The following is a 5,437-nucleotide window of genomic DNA, read 5'->3' as shown; positions in this document are numbered from 1 at the left end:
TGGTTCCGGTTTCGGATAATCCCCCAGTAAATTTAGGTATTCAGAAATAATATTGTCCCTAAAACCTACACAAGGACAGGTGGATTCTAAATATCAAGTTTGGTAGAAATATATTCAGTAGTTTTCAAGTTATAAAAACACATACAATCAAACCGATAGACAGACACCAAAGTTGAGAAATATGCAGATGGTCATAAATACAACTAATACAACTGAAACGGATAACTGTACGGAAATCCCGCCAAAATTTCATTGCGATTATATTTATATAGATGACAGATAAGCATGGGCACGTTTGAAAGTGCAAACCTTCACTTCGAGATTTACTGCTCCTAAACGGTACATCATTCCAACAAATGGTTTAAACCTTCAGACGTTAGTAAATTTTTTAATAAGCTTAAATGTAAATTTTTAAGGTAGAATTTTGAATTTAAGTAGAGTTTAAGATTAGTATACGAAGCTTTGAAAATTGGATTTATTGCTCTACATGTTTGGTGTTAAAACATTTTCTCGTATCTCACATATTTATGTGTTCGATTGAGTTACGATATTTGAATGGGGTGAAATTTGGGTACATTTTCATCATTTTACATTATTTTTCACATACTTATGTGGAAGCTAGAATCATGAAATGGGGTTCGCGTATAGCCATTGGTCGTGTCAATGTGCGTGCCAATTTCGATGACTCTACCTTTCCTATAAGTGTGTCAAACTAAGTAATGCGCGTGTTAAAAGCACAAAATTTACGAACCATCGAAATATACAGCAAAATCTACCCTATACGGGAGAGAGAGATACGACAAAATATCACAGGACAAGATTGAAATTGAAATTGAACGGAGATCGTGCCATCCGTTTTGTGATAGGACTTACCGTTTAGCAGGGAAATACCTCGAAACGAAGGTCTGCACCGTCATTAAATTGCCTATATTTCTATATTATTCGGCACAAAAAGTGAAATATTTAAAGATCTTGGAAGTTTTCCGTAGGTTACCGGTTAAAACGTATAAATTTGCTGAATTTCAAATTTTCAGCTCGTGTGGCAGATTGTGAGGCAATCTTGATTTTGGGCGAGGGGGTGGGGTAAAATTTAGGACTTCCGGGAAACTATAGCTAAAAAAATATGCAGGTGGTCATTATTACCCCTTAAACGGAAAGCTGTACGAAAATTTCGCCAAAATAGTCAATGCACACACAGTCGTCACGATATGATTTATCTAGATAGATAAGGAATCTGCTCCCTTATTAATCCTCCCGTTGAAAAATGCATATGAGAAAAAGAAATTAGAAATGGGTTTCCAAACAGTTTGATCGCTTTTCAGTCAAGTTGGTCTTGTACTTTATATATTGTGGGAGAGTAAAAATCACCATTTCGCTCCCCCATAAAACCCCAGTCCATTCCGGGAATTTGAAATGGTATAAACCTTAAAACCTACCCTTGGAGGGGTGGATGCTAAATATAAAGTTTGGTTCAAATATCTCAGTATTTTTCAAGTTGTAAGAAATACGCTTTACGCGCACCCGCTCTTGCGTTCAGTCCGGTGGGACTTGTACCGAAAAACGGTCCGTTAGTGATATCTCCGTTATTAATCCCGGTATCGAAATGATGCACATGAGAAAAACAGGTTTAGAAATTAATTTCCATTATGGCAGGTAGATTTCCATTAAGTTCGGTTGTGTATATTTTGAGGGAGTGCAAAATCACGGTTTCGGTTTCGTATAAACCCCCAATTAGTTCAGGGATTTAGAAACAATATTTGCCCTAAAACCTACCCAAGGACAGGTGAATTCTAAATATGAAGTTTGGTGGAAATATATCCAGTAGTTTTCAAGTTATAGAAAGACAAACAGACCAACAGACAAACAAACAAACAAAGAAACCAACAAACTAACAGACATCAAGGAAACCTACCCTTGGACAGATGGATGCTATATGTAAAGTTTGGTTCAAATATCTTCAGTAGTTTTCAAGTTGTAAGAAATACGCTTTACACGCACCCGCTCTTGCGTTAAGTCCGCTGGGATTAGTACCGAAAAATGGTCCTTAATGATATCTCCCTTATTAAAACCTGTTATCGAAATGATGCAAATGAGAGAAAAATGTTTAGAAATTAATTTTCATTAAGGCAGGTAGATTTCCATTACGTTCGGTTGTGTATACTTTGAGGGAGTGCAAAATCACGGTTTCGGTTTCTTAAATATCCCCACTCAGTTCAGGAATTTAGAAACGATATTTGCGCTAAAACCTACCCAAGGACAGGTGGGTTCTAAATATGTTGGTGAAAATATATCCAGTAGTTTTCAAGTTATAGAAGGACAGACAAACAAACAGACAAGCAAACAAACAGTCATTATTACACCTGAAACGGATAACTGTACGGACATTTCGCCAAAATAATCAATGTACAGACACACGGTCGTTACGATTTTATTTATATAGAAGATAATAATTTGTAATGTGACAGAAGAGAGAAGCTAGTGCGTGGTGGATTCTTCGTAAGAGCCGTTGTAGAAACGAGTTATGAGGCGCGTGAGTAGGCTGGTTGATATCTTGCTCGGCGGTATAACGAAGGTACTCGGTACGCTCTTCCATTAGCCGGGGCCGTATAATGTGCATAAGGAGCTCTGCCTCTCTCAAGATAATTGTAATCTATGCAAATTGGGCGAGCATGCACATTACTTGCAGTGTCACGTCGCAAGGGGACCGTGAATAAATGGAACACATCTGAAACTTCAACACTTCATTAACAATTAAATAAGATGAGCAGCTCAGTCAGCAACGTAACTCATGACAAGACTAATTGAATTTTGTTACTGTTTCTGTTCATTAGCACGAAGCAAAGTACGTGACCTCATTAAAAGTGGAGAAGGCTTCGAGATGAGAATAATATTGCAACATTCATCGATGCGTTAATAATGTTAGTGTCATGGAAGCCACATTCATATAACAATGTGCCTCTCAATGTCATAATAACAGATATGAAGAAATTAAGAATATATACCGGTAGTGTAAGCATTGTAAATCATATTAATCAATTTATTATGATTAAAGTGAAATTTCCTTTTCTAAGAATTATTTTATATTAAATCTTATTAAAAGTATTGTGATGTAATATTAGTTTTGTTATGTTAAATGTTGCTTTTAATCTGACTTGCGTGTCACTGGTAGTCATTTTAAGAATATTCTAGTTAATGTTTTACATACAAGTATCAACTGCGATCATTGATTAGATTGATACTTTCACGGCTCGTTATTGTAGGCATGATATAAGGCAGTGGTATTCAAACTGTTTTCGTTGGCGTACTCCCAAAATCTGATTATTTTACCTTCGTGCCCCCGAAGTACGAGTATATTGCGATTGTACCAGAAATGACACATGATTGTTGCTCGATGACAAACGATATTACCGAGCTTGATAGCTCCAGTCGCTTATGTGCGGCCGGCATCCAGTATTCGGAAGTTAGTGGGCTCGAACCCCAGCCCTGAAGATGGTTTTCCGTAGTTTCCCTTTTTCACACCAGAAAAATTCTGTGACGTGAACGCTACTGATCCACGAAATATCACTGTAATATTTGTCACAATGTGAAAGGTTATCATTGATTTACTCAAATAAAGTCTCAAATCCCAGGTAGATTAAGAAATACCGTCGTTACTAGCAAGAAATATGAATACGTACTTACGAGCTGTAAAGAGGAGTCCATCATGTTGCATATCGCTGCTCGCGCCGTCTTTTGTTTGTTTCTTGAGGTCCAGGGCTGGCACCGATGAATGGAAGTGCCATGTCTGTGAATTCTTATTATCTTTGTGCATTTGTCTAGCGCGGACAGTTGAAAAAGCAAAATGGAGGTGAACAACATTAAGAATGTTATCGCTTTTTTTTTTTTGACGACGAAAATCACCATGTAATAAGGAAATTACAAGACCTAAATCTCGTGCCGAAGCAACCGGAAAATAGCATGATCCCTGGACCAACAGATATATTACTTTATTAAAGGAACAGCACTATTAGACAGTTGACAGTTGAAGTGACACGACACCAAAGCATTACCGTGAGCAAAGACATGACACACGAAACTGTTGTGTTACACATAAACAAAACACGGAAGCCCTGCGACGCAGAAAAAATTATATATAGCTGTAAGGCAGTAAAGTATGTATTCTGTAAAATTAAATATTTCCATAATTTCTTAATCTACCTGGGATTTTAGACTTTATTTGAGTAAATCAATGATTACCTTTCATATGTGACAAATATTACAGTGATATTTCGTGGATCAGTAGCGTTCACGTCACTGGATCTAACCACGGTCGCCACGTCAGCAATGGCCGGAGAACTTCTCATTGCTTAGTGACAGCCCAATAATTCAACAATTATTATGTTCCGTTCTCAGGCAACGCGCTATAAGACAGATGGAGAAACGTGGTTCCCTCGTGAGTGGAATTACAAGGTTTTCATTGCTTAGCAACGATAATGTACAAGTACTGTTAATGCAACAATTAATATTGTACGGTTTCGGTTTTGTAAAAATCCCCACTCAGTTCAGGGATTTAGAAACGGCATTTGCGCTAAAACCTACCCAAGGACAGGTGGATTCTAAATATGAAGTTTGGTGGAAATATATCCAGTAGTTTTCAAGTTATAGAAGGACAGACAAACAGACAAACAAACAGACACCAAAGGTAAAAATGAAGCAGATGGTCATTATTACACCTGAAACGCATAACTGTACGGAAATTTCGCCAAAATAATCAATGTCCAGACACACGGTCGTTACGATTTTGTTTATATAGAAGAAGAAGATAATAATTTGTAATGTGACAGAAGAGAGAAGCTAGTGCGTGGTGGATTCTTCGTAAGAGCCGTTCTAGAAACGAGTTTCCGTAAGAGCGTGCAAAAATTTAACAGGACATAGAGGATGCCCAACTGAACAATTTGAGGCAGGGAACCTGGGGTCGAAGAAGCCAGCTTAAGGAGATATGTAAGTAAACTTGTCTACCGCTTTGTCTCGCATTACTGTTTTCCAGCCACTTGACCTGAATCCTCTTGATTATTTCCTATGGGGATATCTAAAGTCACTTGTTTATGAGACCCCAAAGGATACGGAGATGAAATTAGTTGCCAGAATTGTAGCTGCTTGTCACGTGATTCGAAACAAATCAGGGATAGCCTATTTGTCAGGGTGCGTCAAAACCTTGTTCGCCGGTGTCATGCTTGCATTGAGGTTGATGGCTGTCAGTTTCAGCACATTTTGTAAGATACAGTGCAAATGGTACGTTCATTGTCTCAGTGATGATATTTGCAGTTAACTGTAACCAGTGTAAATAAAAAAGTACACAGTAATGTGATTGTATTCCTATTATCTCCTTAAGCTGGCTTTTCCGACCCTAGGTTCCCTACCTTAAATTGTTCAGTAGAGCATCCTTTTATGTCCTGTT

Source organism: Anabrus simplex, chromosome 5, assembly GCF_040414725.1.
Source record: "Anabrus simplex isolate iqAnaSimp1 chromosome 5, ASM4041472v1, whole genome shotgun sequence".
In the NCBI taxonomy this organism is placed as follows: Eukaryota; Metazoa; Arthropoda; class Insecta; order Orthoptera; family Tettigoniidae; genus Anabrus; species Anabrus simplex.
This window is presented reverse-complemented; position numbering follows the sequence as displayed.